At 41.3% G+C, this 23668-nt stretch overlaps 1 protein-coding gene across 1 annotated transcript in view; it reads left to right on the forward strand.

The window, feature by feature from the left end:
* The window catches only part of ADARB2 (adenosine deaminase RNA specific B2 (inactive)), a 319924-nt gene that overhangs the window by 100915 nt on the left and 195341 nt on the right, over window positions 1-23668 (forward strand). The gene's annotated exons all lie outside the window — the stretch shown is intronic.

A 23668-nucleotide genomic window follows, 5' to 3' on the forward strand; every position in this document is an offset into this window, starting at 1 on the left:
TCATCTCCAAGAGAGGACAAATGAAAAGCTATCAGATAAAATAAATCAAAGATGAAGAAGAAGAAGGAATTTGGTTGGAGAGTCATCCCCTTTGGACGGATATTTTCTTTCTCTTCTTTATTGTGAATCTCTCTTGGTTTTGCCTGTCCTGTATGGACAGTCTCATGTGACTTGGTGCTTTTCCTTTTGAAATCAATAATCTTTCAAACTATGTGGCACTTATCCTTAACCCAATACATTTTTTTCTCTGTACAGAATTAATAAATCGTATTCAAAACAATTTCTCCTTTTTCCTCAGCATACGCTTTACAGAAAATTATTCATAAATATGCATCTCTGTGCATGAGAAAACACATATATTTACATGTTCTTGAGTTGTTTTACTGCGTAAGTTAGATTGGCATATACACAAAAGAACAAAAATTAAAGATTAGCTTTGAATTGTGCAAAAGACCAAGCATTCTGTAATGACTACTTGTTAGAAATGGGAGTTGTCAAAATCATTGTTATGATAATTACTTTAGTGTTCAGTCTTCTAACTAATATTAGTTAGAAATTGTGACATTCAAGGAGATTGCTTATAATAATAAACACTGTCAGCATCTAGTGACCAATATTTCCATTCTCTGGCACTTACAATTTAAGTTCTCCAAATAGAGAAAAATATAATATTTTTAAAAGAAAAGGAATAAAAAGCCTTAAAATTTAATATTTAACCTGTTCTGTCTGCAGAGGTCTCTTCCTGGGTAGCTGGCTTGAAAAGTAGCATATTACAGCAGCCAGTCACAGTTTTTAGCTTCTGCAACATCTTCCTTGAGGAGGTTTCATAGTATTTTGTGAATGTGAGGAAAGTTCCCTCTGTTACCAGAGGCAGACAAGTGTCAAATCTATTGTACTAATTATGAAATCAAAGTTTCATTTACATTTTTAGTCGTTTTAGAAAGCAGAGTTGAAAGACACTTTCAGGCATTAAACCTGCCTGTTGGTGACACTGACAAATAGTAAGGTTTTACAGTTGAATCATAATCTTTAAAAATGTTTTCCCATCTTCATTGTTCCTCAGGGAAGGGCTTACATGAACAAGAGAAATACTAATACCAAGAGAGAGCAAGGGAATACTGACTACACACAAACTGCTGTCTAATGCACTATTAAATAAACTGAAAAGATAGGGGAAGAAACTGTTTTCTGTAATTCTTTTCATTACAAAGTTTAAGGAATTCTTTAATAGAGACAGACAAATTTCTCATTCAGGGTAACGTGATTTTTCTTGCACTCTCTGAACCACCTCTTGAGCTGTTTGGCAGCTGTGGTCCAGAGCAGGATCCAAACCTCTGGTCTGGCAGAAGCTGTCCCTTCCTTCATAAGGCTATGAGGAGGCTAAGGACAGCATGGCGAGGACCTCGTTACTGCCCCCCTCAAAAGCCATGCATTTGTGTCCTTCAGAGCCTAAAGCTCAGCCTTATTTGAAGATGGCCTTTTGCAGTTTAAGTGGTGCAGGCACCGCCGTGTGCCAGCACAGTGTCCTTAATGGATGCGCCACAGAGAGAGAGTGACTCCATTAAACCAAAGTGCAGCCTTTTAATTCCCTTTGGTCCTGAGCGCTCACTTATCACTATCTCACAGCATCCTACATCCAAATCAAACCTGTCAGATGCTTGGAGCTCTAGTTGTATTTAATTTAGTTAGTTAAAGCAGCACCTCGACTTTTCCCTCCCAACCGCAGACAGGTTCCTTTCAAGCTATGCTGAGTGGGCGTTTTCTCTCCTGACATGAAAGGGCAGCCAATTTGTAAGAGGGAAAATTAAATTTAGGACACTTAGTTCATATGAGAGGAAGGAAGATAGAGCAGGGGGGTGAGACAGGGGTATAACATTTATAATGTGCGTTCAACACACACACGCATATATACATACTTGCAGAAATAGTAAAGATATTAGATCAAAAACAGCTAGTAATTTTTGAACAGTTGGTAATACTTTGAATCTTTCCACAATAGGCAATTCTGTGTCTATTGCTAAAACTTCATGAGTTTTATCAATTCCTTTTTTTCCCCCAGGAAGAAAGAAAAATCAGGTTTCCTTCTACCCCTGGAAGTCCACCAAAGCCCTAAATCAAAATACTTTACCATGAATGTGAGTGATCTGAATTCATATTTTTATGTGCTCAAGAGTTCCTTTATGATTTTGAGTAAGTCACTCAGCAGTTACCACTTACAGTGCTCCAGTCCTCCGTCTGTGAAACAGGACTAGATCATCTTTCTTTTAGGTCTCCATTTATTGTAGTTCACTCAGGAACCCTCTGAAGCACGGATTGGCCATGGATATATGCAGCACCTATCAAAATTAACTCTGAGGTCTATTTTGCTTTCAGTCTGCCTGCTTGAATCCCCTTAATAACAGTCTCTACAGAGCTGTGACCCTGAAGCAGGGGATTATAAAAGAGGATTTAACTGTGGGAAAGAATAAGAGTGGGTATGTAAATGTTAGAAGATACCGAGTGATTGTTCAGCAGGAGGGCAGGCAAGTGCTGCATGCCTTAGGAAAGACAGCCAAGAGTCCTGCTGAAGTTTTACCTTCTAAGATCTGTTTCCTAGAGAATGACGCATTTGCAGAGAGTAGACGTATGTAGTTGTACTTACGCAGTAGAACAAGCCTGTTTTGGCACGCAAGCTTTCTGCATGATGGAGAGACCACTGTTGTGGAGGCTTTTGCATCACTAACTTTTCTGGAAGCCTTGAAGTGAAACACAGTAATTCAAATTCACATGTATATTCATTGTATTGGTGTTCCTCACAAATGGGAAATGTGTTTCCCTCGGTGAATTTAGACTCAATACTTGCTTTTTATCTTTTTGAAGATAACAAGTTCATTCACATCCTCTCCCCCATCCCACAACTTCCTGCCCTGGAGCATCAGCTGCCTCCAAAAGCAAGAAAGCAATGGGTTCATCTTGGACAAACCACTCCTTACCCTGTTAGCTAAGGCTGACAATAAGGAAAAAATATTTTTTCCAAAAGAGAACAGCAGAGGGGCTGCTTAATTTTTTCCTAAAGAAAGCAAAGGTGTCTTGCCATCTACTGACAAATCCTTAAGCACAACCATTGCAGTATTAGCTGCTACAATCAGCAACCAGGTCCTTTTGCATAGTGCCATCCATACACCCTTAGAAGATGGTTCTTGTATTAAGACCTTACTGTCTACACAAACCAAGTTGAATGGCAAACAGATTTTGGAATTTGTGCTGAGTTAGGTCTGTTCTCTTTATTCCTATGGCTGTGTCCTGAGTTTAACTGATTAGATTAGAGGTTCCCCATGGGACTTTGGGACAAACAGCTTTGTGTTACTTAAAGTTCACAGATTCAATCTGCTGGTTTGATATACGAGGTCAGAAAATATTAAAAAGATTATACACACAAACACAGTGTTTGATGCGGATTGTTCCTTTCCCCACGATTGATTTACCATGGTATCTTGTAATTTATTCATGCAAGGTAGCTGTGATGGATGATATAAATTATTTTGTTTTTCCCTTTTGACTTAAATAATAATTGCCAATATCTTAGCGCAATATGGAAATACGGGGATAAGACTTGGCAAAGGGTTGCAAAGTCACTTTTTTTTCTTTAAGGAAACAGCAATTATAAGCATGAGTTCATTATTCAGAAAGAATGTGTTTCTTAAATAGGGTGAAAATGTCACAGTTTAAGAACATCACCTGAATGCTGAGAGGCAATGTTGTCAGATGCACATTGAAATAAAAGATGATCAAATGCAGATATCTTTTTTTTTTTTTTTTTAGCTAGTGGTCCTTTTTTCAAACCTTAACTCATTGCAAGAGATATAAAATTAATAGGTTCTGAAGATGAAAATATAGGTTCTGGCACAGAAGGAAGCATTTTGTAAAGCTGCCTCTTGTGCATCTCTCTAGGGATGGAAACTTAGAAATACAAATTGGAACTGGAAAATAGAATGTAAAACAGCCCGAGACAACTGAGCTGGACCTTGCAGAGCTGCATCCATCCCCAGTATAAATCACTGTATTTTAGTGAACCTACACTTGTCTTCATTATTACCTTGGTTTTAAGGAATTGTTTTCTAACACAGTCTTGTATGATGCATAAACGGTCCATACAGTTTTCCAGAAAGATCGCGAGTGTGTACACTCAGGCAGGAGAAGTCTGTCATCCAGAACTTGTCACCCAGGTCGGGGATGACCAGACTTACTGACTGTGTGAGCTGTGTCTCAGTGCCTTCATATTAACAAGCCTCATTGCTCCTCCACCACCAAGGTTGGTCTTTGATAGACGTACATAGGCAGGAGGTAGCAGAGGTTCCCCAGATGTTCCATGGCTAGATTGTGTGAGGATACTAGGCTGAGTGTTCACAGGGATGGCACAGGCAATGAGGTCTCAGCAATGCCTGGTAGCCACCAGCAGCCAGGGACTTGGGTCACCTAGCACAGCTCTGCTGCCAGCTGGGCCATGTAGCCCTGATACATGAGCCTGACTTGAACCATGGATGGGCTGATAAATCTGAACAGATTGACTGTTTTGATGAAAATAGGACAAAAAAAGGCAGGAAGTGGGACAAAGGAGGCAGAGGGCTCTGAGGTGACTTGCCTGACCTCAGTGAAGACCTGCAAATCTGAATCCTCACCCCCTGATGCCGAGTGTCCAATGCCGCAAGCAGAAACCACACTGCCAGTTTTCTTTCCTTGTTGTACTGAAGGACTTGAGTCTCCCTAAAGTACCAGTGGAAAGCTGTGAGGGAGCTCATCGTCCTTTTGCTGCTTTAGACCTTGTCCTCTGGAAGCTATCTATTTATAAGCTACACATCTAATTTCAAGTTTTAATCTGCATGCAGTATCATGCTTCATAAGACATAAGTCTCTCAAGTTCATGAAATTCTCATCCTTAATGCTCACTGTTTGGATTACATACTGCATACAGGCCTCTGTGTAGGATGATATAGTGGCTCTGTTCCTGGTCATGAAGAATCACAAGGAAGGAGAAGGCTCATGGTGATAAGATGTTTTTGGTGAATGTGCCTTCCCAGAGCCCATTCCCACATCTTCTGTTTTCTGCTGTGACTGCCAGGTACCACTGGGAGAGGAAGGACCTTTTACAGCATCACACTTTTGTCGGTGTGGCCCCTTGATGAAAGGGGCTGGTGCTAGGTCAGTGCAAGAAATAACATTCTCTGTTGGGATATTGTGTTCGGAGTGAGGGCTTGCAAGGACTACAGGCTGACCAAAAGGGTGGAATTCAAATAGTCTCTTTCTCCTGGCTGAGGCAATGCTTTGCGTACACAAAAGGCAGCTGTGTGTCTATATCAGAAGCAGCTGTCTGCCAGCAGTGCAAAGGGTATTGTTCCTGCTGTTTCCCATGGAAGAAAGGCACACATATGGGAATCACAGGACGTGATTAAAAAAAGGGGAGACAGCCAGGAGCTAATGGGAAGTGGCAAAACCCTTCATATACTTTCTTTTCCTGTAATATCTAAATTCATCACCTCAGATACAGAAAGTGCTCCTTCAGCCAAGCCAAGGATCGGAAGATCAGATTCAAGTATGGAAAATAAAAAATCACATTTGATGTCTGGTTCCTCTGTGCCATGGAAACATGAGAATTTCAAATAAAAATCCACCAAAAATAGGTGAGCTAGCAATGCATTAGAAAGTGTGAAACCAGAAATTATTCTGGTAAACCTGTTCTTACGCTGCTTGTGCAGATAATGTACACGTGCTTTTACAGTAATAAGCATATCCCATGGATTTCTGTATTACCTGCAAAGCACTCAGGCTGATTAGGACCAAGTTTAATTTGGTCCTAATCAGCTCCAGGCAAGTGGACCGCGAAATTAGCTTGACACATTAATTTTATGTTTTATAGTAGGTAGCCCTGCCCAATTTGCCCGATTGTGCTAGACCAATTTTATGTCTATCTATATATGCACGAATATATCTATATATATGTATACAGACACATATAAAAAGCATTCTAGTTGTCTCAAACACAGATGCCATGATGTAAGATGTTCCACTTTTTCTTTGGACTACAGGCAATCCCTCTTGGGCCTCACATTTAAAGCATCACACTTTCTTTTAGTTCCAGTCTGTTGATGGTGCTAATGTTTAGTGACAGTTACTCAGTACTAATGATCACCTTTGGGGATTTTCAGAGTGCTTGCCTCTTCCTGGTCATTGGTGAAATGTAATCAATAAATCTGCCAGCCAGGCTTTTCCTCTTGCCTTTCCTATTGGAATTAAATGAACATCACAGTAACAGATTTGTGATGGAGTCCCCTTGCCATCCAGAGCCATTCTGTACGTGAGTAATGCCGGTTTAACTGATCTATGAAGCGTACTGTAAAATTATAAATACATGGAAGAAAACAGATGACTAATATTAAGATTGTTCTTGGGCATAATTCTTGACTGGAAAGAAGGAGGAAAGTTAAAAATTGTTTAAAAATTTGTTCTCTTTGGTTCTCACTTTTTTCCTGATGAACTGCTACAGTTAGCTTTTCTCTTTCTAACTCACATCTGTATTGGCATGAAGGACCATTCCTTATTTTTCTTTTCTGAGAATTTGTTCCAAACATTTCTTCTTTCCAATTTAAAGTGGTGTGATACTTACTGTATTTTACATTCGGTAACTGCCTTTAAACATTTTTGCATTGCTGTTCACCAGACAAACGCTACTTGTGCTTTCTCTGTAGAGAACAGAGGATGTCATTATGTAATTTATCAGTATTATCAACTAAGAGTTAATAATCTTTCATCTGAAAAATTACATTGTTTATTTTAAACCACTGTCCTTAGCACAGTGACATTTTCTGTTTATGATTGTAAGAGTAATTTCTCTTGTCTTTCCATCTGTATGATGTAGTATTCAAATAGATGCTGAATGTTTTCCATGGAGTTGAGAATACTGTGCCTTTGACCAGAGGCAGAGCAAGGTCTTGCAAAGTACCATGAGAAACTTCCATAGAAGATTAAAGTTTTCTTCAAATTTTTATGCAAGCTTAAGGAGAACTGCTTCTGGAAAACAGGGGTCTGTCCTCATGTGCTAAGAAGTAGTATAATTCCAGCAGTGCTCGTGTTTGTGTTACAGGGCTGTGGGGCAATGACTAAAAGCATCTTGTGTGATAGCGAGTGAGTGGGTGTTTCTGAATGCTTATATCATTGTCACAGAATGAAAGCTCCCAGGCCTTTCACAAGCAATGATGGCTTTCATAAGATAACAGGGAGAAAAAAAATCAGAATAGCAAACCATTGATTTGTCCGCCTTCTGCTTCTTTGCTTCGTAAGTGGGAAAGCACGGAGTTTATGTCCTTCTGTAGCTCATTAAGCTTTTCTGAGGGTTGACAATTTAAAAGCTGAAATCTGTAACTAAATGGTTACAATAATTACAGTCTAAATGTGGTCTAAAATAGCTACACCTGAGGAAGTCGTGAATTAAGAAAAAATGAGCCCTCTCATGGCAGTCACCTCCTTATCCTGGATGATTGCCTACCATTTTCCTGGTTATATCCTGAGCAACCAAAAGGCAGTTGGCTCAAGCACTTGTTCTTCCTGTCAATAACTTTTCTAATGCAAGTCCTTTGAACACCTTTTCCTTTGAGAGCAGCAGCAGAGGAGCACGGGAGCCACTGCCCTTGCCGAGCACCACGGGCCGCCCGCACGGCTGAGGTTGTGCTGCGTGGGTCTGGCTGGGTGCGGGTCTGTGGCCAGGAGACCTTCTCTTTGGCTACTGAACAAGTGCTGCCATTTTTCTCCTGCTTCAGGAGCCAACTCTCACAGTGACTGTCTTGTTTGGTACGTGGATTTGAGGCACCAGAGAGAAACCACAGTGTCAGAGCCATGGCAGAAGAGTAGGAGGCAGGGGCTAATAGGTTACATTCCCCTGAGCTTGCTATAAATATATTTGGAGTTTCAATAACTTTGAGTTACATCATATAAATGACTCACACTCTGCCTTAGTCCTTGTAGGATGAAGGTCAACTTTTTGGCCAATTAAGAAAAGTAAATGCTATCTGCTTGCAGACGAACTGCAGTTTCCTGGATTTCGTGAATTGTGCTGAGTAGGGAAAGGAAAGGAAGTGCAAGGGAGACGAAAGCAGGTGAGTTTATGCTATTTTATGGTGTTCTAATCTGGTGGTGCCCCAACTCCTACAAAGTCAAATTGAATCATCTTGAAGATTTGGGCCTATTTTAACACCATTTTCTTGTAAAAGCAACCATTGTAATTCTGCCAATAAAAGTGTTTTAGACCTCATGTCTTTTTGAACATGTTAATCATAAATATAATGCATTTTTCTTAAGCCAAAGGTAACCAAATACCAAACCTGAAAATGGTGTATGTGTAATGAAGTATTTCAGAAACAGAACTTGGGAATAGGCTATGAACATATGCACATACGAAATGTGCAACACCTACGGTTGTGTTCTGTATCACTCCTCATATATGAGTTCTGTCACACGCATGTGAATAAGTAGCATATGGCTTTCAAAAAATACTCCTGTGGATGCTCTTAAAATACATCTCACAAGAAGTGATTCCCCTCTTCTGAGGAAAACTTCCATAGTTTTTCTCCCCATGTGCACTGATATTTTAATCACTTTTCATCAACGAGTTTGTTGTCCAAATAGGCTACTGTGCAAAGGCAGCTCAGTTAGCCCCCAAAACAGCAGGGAGAAAAGGTCCCCCAAATGCAGCTCTGACCAGGTGCTAACTGGGGGCTGTGACTCACCATGGGGAGCAGCCACTGTCTCCACCAACGAGAAAAGGACCCTGGGGGCACTAAACACCAAGATCAGTGGGGTTATGTCTTCTCAGAGCCTCCTCCTTCTCTGTGACATGGAGGAATTTTCCTAGAGGGTGATGTTTTAAAAGCCCTATGAGAGAAACGTTTCCGAGGTTATTACCTTTGCTGCTTCTTACCGTGAAGCGAAGTCTTTAAGGAAACCATGATAGAATCACTCTGAGACGCCGATGCGTGACCAGCCCTGCCTGCTTCTCTCTGCTCCCACCTCAGCCTTCACCCCCGGCTTGGCCATGCCAGATACCTGGCAGAGGGGCTGTCCTGTAAGCTGAATCATTAACATGGTCCAGGTTAAAAACACACTTCCAAGAAAAGGAGAGAGGTTATATTTAACTCAGAGGTGTGATTAGAGCAGACCCCGCCACAGGGACAGCAGTGTGAGGTGGGGACGGTGGGCCATGCTGCAGGGAGAGGTGAGGATGAAAGAGCATCCATGGGAAAGGCTTCAGCTGGGCTTGTCCGTGGGACTCTCATCCTCTGAAATGTCGGCAAATGAAACTGTAAACAGCAGGTGATTTCTGCTTTGATACCAAAATATTTATTTTTAACAATTATGATAAATTATTTTGAAAGTAAAACTTCCAACCTAAATTCCTTGTGCAACGCAACATTGCTGTGCATCAGGGAAGAGCTTTAGGTGGGACACTGCAATGCCACTACCCCACGAGTGTCACCAATCGCAGCAGGCACACCGACTCGGAGGGAAACATGCCAGGCATACCTTCAGGTAGACGTGTCCTTGTGATCCTCCTGGCATAACTGTTAGGAAAGTAAGCACTCACTGCTGGGCTTGGGAATTTTCTGAGCAACTAAGAATAACTGCATGAGGCTTGGCTGCAGGCGTGTGATAGGCAGGTCCATTAGGGCTGCTCTTTTCTGTTTTGTCATGTTTGGGTTTTGTTAAGCACAGAGAGTCGTGTTGCCAGCACTTCTAAGAGGGCATAACGAGAGCAAAGTCAGTTGCTTACAGTAGTAAGTGGCATGTCTGACAGAAAATACTGACAGGATCAGGCCCTGGCACTAAAAAATTCTCATTAAAAGGTTTTCATTTTTTATCACTTCTATTCAGCCCTGTCACCCCTGTTCAATAACTAACACTATTGACTTCAGCTGAGTAAAGATTACATGTGAAGGCAATGACTGATGGATTAGGCCACGACATGTGAGATGTATTTTCTCTTTCCAGAGCACTTTGCTTTGGTCTTTTTTACAGATGACAATTATAGCATTTGTGCAGGCTGATAACACTGCAGTGCTGCAAATGCCAAATTAAATATTTACTCTGGGTTTTTTCCCCATTTTCAGCAATTACATGCATGCCAACATATTTTGAATCCATTCCAGCATTTTTTGCACCGTATGACTTTCAGAAATGTAGGAATTACAAGCCATTAATATGAAACAATTTATGAAATGCAGATGCCAATTTATAACATAAATCAGTGCTTGTATTATATTACTGAATTGACATTTATTATGTAATTAATAATTAGAACAGGCGTTCCTTCATGCCATCTGCCATTACATAGGTCTAAATTATGTCCCTAAGGGGTAACTGTAAGTTAAGAAACTGCATAGGTGCACACCTTGGTGGAACCACAGGGAGGCTGGGAATTTTGGGTTGGGTGTCCCATATGGAGATGGCACAGATTTTCTGCAGAAAACAAAGTCTGTCCACTGGTGCGGGAAGTGCTTGTACTAGGCTGGAGCTTATTTCTCTACAGCCCCAAGAGTACATATGTGCTGGCTTATTCCTGTGGATATCTGTATAGGGGCAGGGTGTAGCTTGAACTACATGATACAAAAAGTAAGCAGAAGAAAATAATTTGCTATGGGCTATTGCTCTTTTAACATGAGTGTTGCATATTTCCATGTTAACATAAGAGGTATTTCCATATGCTCTACAATTTATTCGCAGTTATCCATCCTGAGGCCATCTGCCCAAACCTTAAAGGATAGATATGGAAGCAAATAATGGTTTGGCCTGTTCTGACAGAGTATTCTGTATGGGACCTCACTTCCTATATACATGCCTGTGTTGTGAACAGAAAAGCCAGTTTCACTGTAATCTGACAGCCACTGAGAGAGAAACGGTTATCTCCCCATCCTGGGAGGGCTGATAACACCAATCTTCATACCATCTAAAAATCTGTGCTGAGAGATAAGGAAAGAAATAAACACACTTAGAAAAGAAAATCATTGCAAGTTACTAACATGTAAAACAGCTTTCATAAATGTGAACCATGTTCTACTGGGACGTAAATCTAGAACCACTCCATTTCCTTTGTCTGACCAGATCACTTTGGGTCCAATCTGACATGCAAAAGGCAAGGTTTCTAAATGCAGCTTCCCTTTTCTTCCTTTTTTTTTTTCAGTATACAGTTTTTTTGTGCAGAAACCCAGCTCGGCCTGGAAATGAAGGCATGTAACAATTTTTCGGGGCATCAAACGAGCATCTAACTTTTCCTATCTCGTAAAATACAACCAGAAGAAACAAAGCTGCAAAACATGCTGTTAAAGTAACAGTATTTGGGTGAAAGCAAGGAAATTCAGAGTTGAGTGCCTCGCGTCCTTTAACTCAATCCCATTGTGTCTAGAGAGATTGCACTTTGCAGCACTTCACTGTGTGATCATTTCCATCCCTGCAAACCCAAACACAATGGGGTGAATTAAGACTGGAGGGGAAGCATTAACTCTTTGTTGCTGTGGGTGCTGTCAGACAGCCTGGCTGTTTGTGTAATAACTTGCTGAAAAATGAGATTCAAACTGCTAAGAAAAGTCAGGGCTTGGTAGTCCCCTGGGAGCCCAATGCACTGCTTAAGACCAAAAAAATTAACATGAACCACCAACCAAAATACTACAGCATAGCCCTATTTTTACTCTTTTTTTTTTTCCCTTGATTTGCATCTCTCATATTGCCAGCCCTCAGGCAACAGAAGTGTGAAGTGAATATTTCATACGTATCCTTATACACAAAAAATTACATACATAATACATTATAGATCCTTTTACTTCCATACATAATATCCCACGTGGTGATTTCTTTTCCAGAAAAGGATTTGTAAGAAAATGGCAAGTCTGTTCTGAGTTGTAACTGTAGGCAACATGTTACTAAGCCCCTTGCCACCACAAATTGAATATAAAAGAAGCTGTGCACCGGTTCAGCGTAATAAAATGCGTTGTGGGTTTTGGAGTTTTTAAACAACTCTAATATGTAGTATGTTATTTCTGGAGTTGTTGACGGCAGTTGCTAGTGGAGATGCAAGAGCCCCATGATCAGTTCTGGGTTGCTGACATAAGGATACCAGTATTTGATGTGGCCTCATCAGAGATCCTAGTTGTCCTATTGCTCTACAAAGACCGGTACTTCCAGTCTACAACACGTGTGACAGAGCTTTTACCTGATATTAGATATGCCTACAGGGTCCAAACGGGCTGAGAGTGACACTGGTATCTCTGAAGAGCTCAGTCAAGAGCTCCCTCTCCAAAAATGATGGATATCGTAAAACTGGACATACGGGAATTCACAGTGGAGGTGAAAGTAGCCACGTGAACTCTGAGATGTGGTAAGCAAATCAAGGCCACTCGTAGCCCTCCCTAAACAACTAGGGACAGACCAGAAAGGACACCCTGTAGGCTAGTTGTTAGGGCACACTACCAGAGGCTTAGCACAAAACCTTCACATAACTATTCCCAAAGTCGGGCTGCTCAATGTGTATTTACAACCTGAAGCAATGACTTCATTTTCAGCATATACCACTCACCCAGAACTCCTGCCACAGTCTCAGAAAATCAGGCTGCAGGTTTGATGCCAAATTTATTTATTTTTTTTTAGCATGAGGCATAGTTTAACTTGAGTCCCCTCTAGCTTTGAGACTTACTTGTGAGACTTTGGACACTGAGGCATGGGGAGATTAAGTGACTTTGTCAGTGACTTTCATTACTCAGGTAGGTCTTTCATTACTTTCATTACTGTGGTAGGTCTAGGAATTAGACCTTGATGTTGGGCATTCAGAGGAGTACTTTTCTTCCCTAATAACTGAGTGGTAATACACTGCATTCTTATTTGGAAGATTCACATTTGATTTTCAATTCTTTCATCTCCAGAGAAAAGAGTGCTCTGGAGTCTGAGCACTCTGCCTCTGAAAGTACGCAAGCCAGTATTTCTGTCAATTAATGGACGTTAGAGGAATGGAGAATGTCCACTCTGACATACACATTTAAAGCAAGGGCTGAAATAGAAGGGAATATTGCAAGCTAATTGTTCCCATCTGACCTGTTTTTCCCAATGACTTTTTCTTGTGCTTCTATTACAGGTTGAATTCAACTGCTCTTTAAGCACATGTCTTATATAAAGGGCATAATGGCTGCATTGAGAATAAACATAAAAAATTTGAATAATTTTAAAATAAGCAGGCAGTCATCATTAATTCACTTGGTACTCATTACAGTAATATTAATTATGACTTATGCATTGGATATTAATATAGTCTTCCACTGAAAAGCTGGTTTACTTCTAGTTTTATTTCAAGGAAAATAATTGATACTTAAAATGCCACCTATTGTGTCTTGTTTCCAAATCTTTTAAAAGTTAAGATCAGGAAAATAAATAATCTGTAAGGTGACCAGCAGTAAGTTATGAAGCTTTTTATTCCCTAGGTCACACCCAAATGTAAAAGAGGGCAAAAGTGATGAGGATTTGGTGGCAATTCAGTACTTTACCCAAAGGAACTGGTAACCTGCCTCCAGTTGCTGGGGTGCAGGTGTCTCCAGTGGCTTCACCAGGGGGTTTCCTTGCAGAAGGGCTGGTGGAACTGGGGGCACATGTTAGGGATGGTGGAAACCAGCCTATGCAGGGGCCAGCTCACATAGTTACTGCCCAGTGTGTGTGTTTAGTTTGTAACCCATGGTGGGAATAAGAGTTTTCTTTTCCATGGCTGTCAATCTAGAGTATTTCATGAGCAATGTTACTTTCTAGAGGCAAAGGTCAGGCTTACTAAAATACATGGTGATACTGGTGTTTGCGGCAAAAGGCATAATAAAGGCAGAATCCATTGCCTTCATTTGTTCTGAGGGGTTTTTTAGGTGCTGCCTTCCATCATAAGAGAAACCAGAAATGTTGACATTGTTTTGCCAGTAAGTTGAAATTGCAGTCTCTCCCCTAATGTGCTCACAGCAAGTGCAAGCTTTCAGTTACTGGAAAAGATGTGAACAAAAAGGTTTTGTTTTGTTACTTGTTTGAAGTAAGAAAACTTCTTTGGATATGTTCCACATTTCAAAAATTGGCCTTCATCTGATAGTTTTGTGTGGAAATTTATCTGTCTTCTGGTGCTATACGAAATGTAACTTATTCAGAACATTTTTATTCAATGGGAATTCTTGGGAGAATAAACATGTTTAACAATGAGCAATATCATCTGTAGATTGCTTAAGTTCTTAATTGGCCTCCAATTAAGCCTAAGATTATTGAGGATGCTTTAATTGATCTCACTTTCAGATGCAATAAACAATTAAAAGCCAAAAGCAAAACCAGAATTCCGCTTCTGGACATGATATAAAACCAACTGAACATTGCTTGAAAGGGAATGGCCTGCTTAGTTTTCACTCTTTGTCTAGTCTGACTAGCCCTCCAGGAAGTCTCTGTGTTTTTATGAAATTGGTTTCTATACTCATTAGTGTTTAATAGTCAGTATTTTTCAGCGGTAGCTTTATTTTACTCTTGATATGAGTAATATGTTAACTCCTTAAAATTCAGCCATGGAGCAGGCACAAGTAAAATCTGCTGTTGCAAAAAGGCTCGTTGGACCAAAAGAACAGCTATTCCTTTTGGAAGAGGAGAATATGAGATAGAGGGGGTATGGTCTTACTGCTTTCAACCTGAAAAAAAGCATCTTAATTTCTGGCCCAGGTTTCACTTGACCTGAGATAGGCTGGGAATCCACTCTGGTGATCACAACCTGCTCCTGAAGGATGTGACTTGGGGCAGTTCCCATCGCTAAGCAGTGCCCTGCCTTCCTTTTGGGTAAATGCCTGCTCTCGGTCTGTGCCTCCACAGGAAGGCAGCATGCACCCCATGGATGTACCACCTTCATCTTGCTGTGCCAGACCCTGCGCTCAGGTAGCACTGGTGCCACCCGTGTCCTCCCACCCACCACCCTTGCAGTGGGGCAGAAACTGCAGCCCAGGGAGAGGTAGAAAGCTTTGGCTGGTAATCCCTTCCTTCGCCCTAGAAAGATGTGGCCAAGCACATCTACCAGTTCCCTATCCAAGTTATTTGTTTCCCCTTGTTTTCTTGTATTTGTTTTCTCATGCACATTCTCCAGACATTGCCCTCTAGTGCATAATCATTCCCCGTGTTTGCACTCCAGGGGCCCGGTGTCAGACATGAGCCAGGGATAAAAAATAACTTATTTTTCCCATTGTTATTGACAAGTGGGGGGACACACACCTTTATTTGGTCCCTAAACAACAAGAAAAAATCAAAAGAGTAGCTGCCACTGCTCAGAATAAATGCAAACTGTCTGTTAAACCTCTAATTATCAGCTTGCCTTGTGGGTAAAATGGTACCATTCAATTATTGTTTTTTTGTTCGCTTGTCAGCTGCAAAAAACATATTATCACTGCTTTTCAAACCAGCAAAAAGAGCAGAAATTCTGCAAATTGCTTTCTAAACGTAGTTACTTTAAACCTAATACCTCTCTGCAGCGTGTCAGCAATTGTATAATGCGATGTTGCATGCAAATTGTATTTAATGTAGGTATTCCAATTATTTGTTTTACATTATATAATTTTAGTGAAATGATTTCCTTTGTTGCCATGTTACGTGTGGTTCAGTTTGACACATCCAACTTAGCATGTTAAAAATAAACACATGCACAGACATACACACTTGCCTGCACACATTTTATCAAGCTACTGTAAATACAAGCAAAAATTGTCAAATGATAGTTCTCTGCAACTATGGTGAGGTGAGAAATAAAACCATCTTTTCAAAAGTAATTTCAGGACTGATTGTATTTGACAGTCTTTCTATTTATTTATTTACTTACTTACTTAATCTTGGAGGGTACACGTGTCTAGGATATACTTGATCAATTTATTTCCCCTTTACTTGTGTGTGGTGCTGGCAATCGCTGCCAGCAAGCACCACAGCCCACACCCTCCCAGCCACCGCAGGTAATGACGGCTCTGTCATACAGCTGGAATGACTGAAGCTCCGCTACTCCTGTGATAAAATACATGACACATTTACATCTGACTTGGATGGTGGATTTTGGATGTTTCACTTCCTTAGCTTTTCATTTTTCCATTCACATCATGTGAAATCTATTTTACTAAAGCAGAGGGAGCTCAGGAAAGATTTGCTATGGAGGGTGTTAAAACCCCTTCTTCCCCTCCCTGACTTCTCCCTCTGCACAGCCTTGTAAGTGATCTCTGCCATAAGCAGGGATATGTAACACCGTCATTGGTGGCAAATAAATCTAGTTTTTGCTGAGCTCCTAATTTGTGAGTAATACATCTTACCAAGGTGGGCTGAGAGGAGGCTCTAGTTCGGCCTTTTTGTATCATATATTGCTTCTGCCACTCTATAGGACCCTACATGCAAGGATTCCTGGGGATTTCTTTGGCCAAAACAGTGATTTGCAAAATATTCCAGCACTTGTTACGGTAGAGGTCAGGTTTTTGTAAGGTGCAGCATCCTCCTCCTCCCAGTGGGAAACTTCTGTGGGTTTATTTCCAAAATAAAACTGCGTGTATCTCACACTGCTTGAACCAGGTCTTACTCTCCCTTTCTAACATTAGAAAGAGCAATATATTTATTTATTTTGGGATGAATCTGGAATTCTCCTGCAATTCTGCTTTAAAAGGCTACCAGGAAAATTTTCAGTTTAAGAACATAATCTATTATTCATCTTTTGCTATGGGAGGAAATACTTTGCTGAGAAAAAGCTCAGTGCTTGACTTGCCAATTAGAAAATCTACTTGCCTTAGGCAAGCAGTGAGGAGAATATTTCAAGGCTGGTTTAACCCCCGGATGGGCTTTCATTCAGGTCTCACAATGCTGGTGCGAGATGTTTTTTTCCTGGACGAAGCACAGCAAAGCAGAAGTACACATGGAGAGAGTTTCCCCAAAGTTTCCATCTCTGATTGTTGCCTGTCCTTACTCAAAGACACATGACAGTTTGACTTCTATTGACTGAGAAGAGACCACGAGGGGTCAGAGGCAAGGAGATTCAGCGAGGCCAGGCAGCCAGGAGAGGCGAGTCACACCTCATTAGTAGGCATGCAGGTAGGAGAGCTTTAGATTTGTTTCAGGCCCCTTGCAAAGGTGCCTTGACAGCTTGAGTTATGCTGACAGCCTCCCCTCACAGGGAAAGAGAGTGTCAGGCAAGAGAGATGAAACATGTTTCACTGTCACCCTCCACACAGCATAAATGGATGGCCCAGCGTCTTGCCATCAGCGACATTCCCATCTGGGGAAAAAATGGAAGAGTTGAGTTTGATGTTATAAATCACCATAATTTGTTACAATTTCCAAAGACAAATATGACAGGGTGGAATTACTTTGCGGTGCTGAGACAGTCATTTGCAGAAGCCATAAAGTGCCAGTATAAATCTGAGGATGAGATATATTTAATCTGAAGAAACAGAGCACAATATCACCTCAGTATATTGTGTTTACCAAGAACTTAGCTGCACTGATGCTATGGTATTGCAGGTTGCTCATTTTGTTTTACCCTTTGAAATCAAAATGACTCTTTTATAAAAATTCTAATGAGGTAGAAAGATTCTTTTGTATATTTTGCATTTGCTCCATTGAAAGGTGGAAATATTTATTATGTCCTCCAAGAAAATGATGCAGTGCTCAGTTTTGACGAAAGAAATAGTTTGGGGGTTTACAAGTGAGATTCCAGAGAGAGACAATGCACTGTCATGCATTCAGGGCTGTCTCTTCACAGCATTCATGCTTAGCAGCTCTTAAAATAACAAACCTGCCAACATACTATTCCTTTTGGAAGTGTCCAGGTCACAAGCATTACTCCCAAAAGCTGTATCTGGAAACCTTTTTTTTTCCCCTTCATTGATGACGGCATAGTCCAAGAAGACACTTTGAAGACACATTGGAAAAAATCAGAGAGGAATTGAAGGTGTTACCCTGTGACATTTCTGTGGTCGCAGTCTACATCATCGATCTTCTGTCTTCTGTAGCAGACACCATCAGAGGCAGCACACAGAAAGGAATGTGGGTGTTCAAAGTGTAGAACCTGAAGCCAAAAAATTGCTAATATTGCCTGTATGTCTGTGGGTAGGTTGTTTAGCCTGTCATTACCTTGATTTACCCACATACAAAACGAGGACATTGCTGGCCTTCCTCACCCTTCCTGTAAAACTATTGGAGTGGCCCATACATAAAAGGACCTCCAAAGAAAAGTGCAAAGTCCTTTTTAATAGTATTCACTTTAATACCAATCTTTTTTATTTCCCAGGTGAGAGAATGATGGCACATTATGCACTATGTTTTTTTAAAAGGCCAGAAAAGAGAGAAATAGGTCTAAATGGTGATTTGGCACTTACTTAGATAAGCCTTTCCCAAGCCCCAGCTTTTTACTTCCATAAATCCCAGCATTTTTATGTCAGTAAGTAGATGATGATATGTTCACCCATTTCACATTTGGGTGTTATCAGGAGAGAGATGAAACACATTTCGGTGTTGCAGTCGCTACTGAATAAATCAAACCTCAGTGATGCAGTGTGATGGTATGAAAATCTCGCAGCCTGTGAAGTCAGTCACTCATACGTGATGAAACTGGATCACCCTCCTTAAAACACCCTCTTAGCCGGAGCTCTCAATATGTCAGCTCGCTGCTCTGGAAGAAACTGGAAGGTGTTTTGAGCTTGTTGAAATGACAGCAACTTTAGTATATGTTAAGGAGAAAGGGATTACTGCTGCCTTTCCCTCTTCCTACTGTCCTACGGATGGACTTCAGCTTGTTTCAGCCCTTCGAGATGTCATTCATGAAATCTAACCGCACGCAGGCAGCCCACAGTAATTGCCTTTACAATTTGTGCCTCTCTTGCTTTCTGATTTCCTGAGCTCTGCACTTGTCAGTGTATCCAATACATAGCAATAACAATGGGACATTTGTTTTCATGCTTGTGTTATCGTTGTGTTTTCATTTCGTTTCTTAAAAGAGGAGCTAATGTGAGTGGCTACTACCCATGAAAATTGAGGTGTGTTTCTAAAAGGCTTGTCTTTCAGGAACGCGCCATGTCTTTGCCAATGCTAGGGGACCTGCGGTGGGTTTGTAATCCTGCTTTAGACAGAATGAAAATCACATGAGCAGAAGGGAAGAGTTTCATTTTCCCTGCTGAAATGAGGTATAAATAGTATGTGAAAGCTCCTTCGGTCTGACTGTGAAGGTAGCTTCTGGTCTACTTCCGAGAATGCTCTCAGATGTTTCCCACACCTCTTCTAAAGACCTGCTGTCTCTCTTTAGAGGAAAAAATTTTTTAAAATTACTGCAGAAAAATATACATCTGACTTCCATCATGAGGCAGAGATTAACATAGGAGAGGTTTGAATCTTTCTCCTGTTCTGTATTCAGTGTAGAAGGAAAGAAGCAGTTCAGCATCTCACTGCTCAGCACCAATTCACTGCTTTAATGGAGTAGTACTGGAAGGAAAATTAAGAAGGCACTCACAGACACAACACACACTGTGAGTGTGGAAACACCTGCTAAACTAAATGCTGAAGAACCAGGTGGGCAGAAGTTACACCTTCTTCCCTACAGCCTGGCTTAGACTGCCTGAGCAATGGTCAAAGCCACTTCACCCCAAAACCAGCGTGGTGTGGGATGAGAGGAGCTATGGATGGTCTGTAAGTGCCCTGCTGGGAACTGCAGACTTCTTTAGCAGGTGGGATGAAACAGGAGAAGTGGGGCTGCTGAAGAGCAGCTGGGGTCTGCACAGCAGGATATTTCCTTTCGGACAAAAACTGGGTTTAGCAGAGGAGATGGTACAGCTGGAGCCTGACTGTGTCTGGGCCTATGGAGATGGGTAGGGTGGGACGGAGGTTTGCAGTTCTCCCTGGCATTAAAAAGGAGGGAAAGAGGCACAGAGAGAAAGACTGAGGAAAACATTAAGAGTTTTGTGCATGCTTTTCTAAATCTCCTCACTTTTTTGCCTCCTCACTGACCTTCAAGTCGCACTGAAACAATCCTGAAAACATTTCAATCCATTTTGCTGTGAGTGCTCCCTGAGGAAAGTGGCTGGACGTTTCTCCACATGGTGGGAGGGAGACGTAATCACTCGGCTGGGGCACCCCGAGGTGCTGCACAGCCATTAATGGAAGGTGATAAGGGCAGCAATGCCTTTCTCCAGCAGAAAATGCAGCTTTTTCTAAGTGCCACCGGCCTGCGCACTGCTGTGCAAACTGTTCCCCTGCCATTCCCACCTCTCTGCCCCCTCAGGGCTCAGACAACCTTTAACTCCCCAGTTGTCTGTGGGTTTGTTTTTTTTTTGTCTTCAGTATTTTAACAACAACAACAACAAAGTCCTTGCAGTTGTATCACTTTGTGCAAGCTGTTGCCAGACCTCATAAAGCTGCTTGCAGGGTGGAAATGGTTTGCGGGCAATGTCAACAAGAGGAAGAGGGAGCTGTAAGAGAGACCGGGGAGAAGTATGTGAGCTGCCACCGGCTCTTCGCAGAGCAGTCGGGGTGAGAAAGAGTTGTGAAGTGTTGCTGGTCGGTGACTGCTGCTTCACCAGCCCAGGCTGCTCCTGCTGGCGGGGGCATCGTTTCAGTGACTCAGTCACTTATGTAGGAACCTCCTGATCTTTCTGCATTTCTGTGTCCCTTTGTCACCACGTGTTTGACTTCTCTTACCGATTCTCACTGCAGCAAGCTGGTTTGACTGAACCAGAGGCAGTGCACAACATAATTTCTTAGGCCTTATTAATCTTATAACATTTGTATTATTTTTTGAATAAGAATGCTCTCCAGGATTAAACAAAAGCCTAGAAGCTCAGCTGGATTTCTTTCTCCTTTTTTGTTGTGTCACTGTATGAACATGGATAAGCGCTTAACCACTCTGGCTGTGTTCAAATCTCCTGTGGTAAGACATTGTGACTATGTCTTCATTGTCATGCTCTGGCAGGTTAGTAGACAATACAAATTATTTTTTCATCCCCTTGACCTTAAACCCAAGAGCAGTCATGATTTCACATTTTGGCACATAGAGTGGACAACGTGTAGGCCAGAGAGGATCTGGAGTTGTTCAGGTTCACACAGTGACGTGTTGCAGATTCCCGGTGTCTGGGATCAGAGTAGTAACACTTATCCACCATCTCTCAATTTGTGCAGACTGATAGATATTTAGGGAATTGACTACAGCCCCTTTACCTAGAACAACTCACCCCAGTGAAAATTAGAGCAAGTGACAGACATTTGCAGCATGCAACAGATGAAAAAGGGGTTGCCTTGTGTTTATACACCCACTGCACCTTTTCTTTCTCATCGCCTGCTCCAAAGCTGAGGGTCATTGGGTTGTCCTCCCTCCTCTTACACCCTTCTGTCAACAGCATTACTTTACAGAAAATGAAGTCTCTGTAAGCCATTTCTGGGCCAATTCTAACGTTTGTGAAGCAACATGAATAGAGCAGAGGGGAGACCCCAGCCTTCCAGATGACTTTTCTTGGTTTGAAAACAAAACTTGGAGAGCCTGTCATCTGGGAGAACTCTCTCATCTCTCTTGCGCCCCACGAGAAGGACAGCTGCCCAGTCTTCAAAAGAGAGAGGAGCAGAGGCACTGTGGCTCGATTCTCAGACCCGGTGGTGGGCATCCCATTGCTCCCCCATGCACACGTGTTGCCATCAGTACAGGCTGGCGACAAGGCACAGGGTGAAAGGGTGTCCTGCTAAGCTTTCCTGTGCTCTAGGGACAAACTCAATTTCACAGTAATTTAGTTTAATGTTAATTCAGTACCTAGCAATTGTACAGCTATTCTGACTGTGCCCTGTCATCAGTCTCATAATAAAGAGCATATTCTGCTCTGAAAATTACTAGAAATGTGAACTTCATTAGTGTTCATTTTCTTTGGGGAATCCTCCGTTTTTCTCCATCTGCAGTCTGGCCACAGGAGTTCTGTAAAAGAACAGTTTATTAGACCAGTAGTGTCTGAACTAAAAGAAGTGTATTTTGGTGCTGAGAAATCTGATTACAGAAACACAATCACTTACAATTTCAGAGCAGGACTGTTTGAGTGTACCCTTGGCTTTTCAGTTGGTTTTATTGGTGCAACATATATCATAAAAATGCATACCACACACGTGAATAAGCTCTTGCGAGTTAGCGTTTCTCCTTCAGTGTGTAGGTTTATTGCTTAACTGTTTTGTCTTGAACTTTTAGTGTCCCCAAAGGTCAGACTTCAGAACTTCCCCTGGCAGATCCTTCTGCAATCCAGCAGATCTTCCAATTAGCAAAATGTTCACTATATGCAGCTAATACAGTATGGATTTACTCATTCTCTTTCACTGCTGCTTCTTGGGACCCTCTGAATAATAAGATATTCCATCTCAGAATAATTCATAGACTCTTTGCCTGAACACTGTATCTTTCAATAATCAATCTAAATTGCAAAGTACCTTAAGCAGCAGCATTGTTTGCCTGTCGCTATTTAAAAATCATGAAAGCGGTGGAATGAAGGATAAGGGAGCAGATCCATTTTCTACTCAATATAGTATCATCCTTGAGAAGGGGACATTGCAAAGACATTGATATATAAATGGATGATAAAAAATTGGATTTTCATGTATTTGGGAGCTGAGGCTGAGGTGTATATCATGAACAGTGACACAGCTCTATAACAAATAACAGTGTATATTCTAGAAGAGCATGTAAGGAAAAGGGATATAATCTATATTTCTAAAAAGTTAATTTAGTGTCCTTAAAGGTGCCATACTGAATGTAATCTGTGCATCCCTAGTGAATGGATGCCAGGTGAACTACACTCACTGCTATGAAAAGATGGGCTGGACAAAAGAGTGTTACCCTTCTCTAATTTTTCTGTCTTTATGGTGTTTGGAACTTTCCTAGGTGCATGTGAGGTTCTGTAGAAACACAAATTAAAAGCAGGGCCTAATTGGAGAGGTGATCTCAACCCCAGTGAAGTGGGGTTGTGTCCCCCCAACACAGGTGGTAGCAAATGAAAAGGAAGGCAACCTCAGCATGGTGAGGAGCGGTCTCAACATGCTGCTGACCACATTGTTTCTGCCAAGTGTCACAGCAAAGGAGAATCCCCATTTTTTTCTGTGTTTCATTCTGGTTTCTGTTATACTCAAAATCTTGTTTGTGGGCTGAGAGAAAACACATCTTATATAAAAAGCCAAGAATTTATTGTTAATGTAACTCTAATACAAGAATCACTATTGGCCCAGATCTCATTATTATGGAAAGAATGCATCTATTCAGAAAAAGTTTCAGTAATAATATAGTTAAAATTGTTATACACACACTTTATAGTTTCTACCTTTTTGCTGGCATTATGCTCACCCTTCCCCAGATCTTCTGGATCATTCTGGTGGTGGGGTGGGCATTATGGTGGGTCATCAGCATATGGACTACTTCACTGAGAGGAGTATGATGTTCATGTTGATGGTTTCTTCTTTCTTACTTTAAGGTCCATTCCAGTTCATTTTTACATTGTTAATAACAGGTTTTTGTGTTTTACACTCTCCTCATTTGTATGCAGCTTCAAATTACATCCAAATTTCTATATACGCTGTCTTTTGCATATGTTAGGAATGATTCCTTTGCTATCTTTGCTACGCTTAAAAGCAG

This window comes from Nipponia nippon, unplaced genomic scaffold (assembly GCF_047370975.1).
Source record: "Nipponia nippon isolate SJK-2023a ecotype South Korea unplaced genomic scaffold, ASM4737097v1 scaffold_1, whole genome shotgun sequence".
Lineage (NCBI taxonomy): Eukaryota > Metazoa > Chordata > Aves > Pelecaniformes > Threskiornithidae > Nipponia > Nipponia nippon.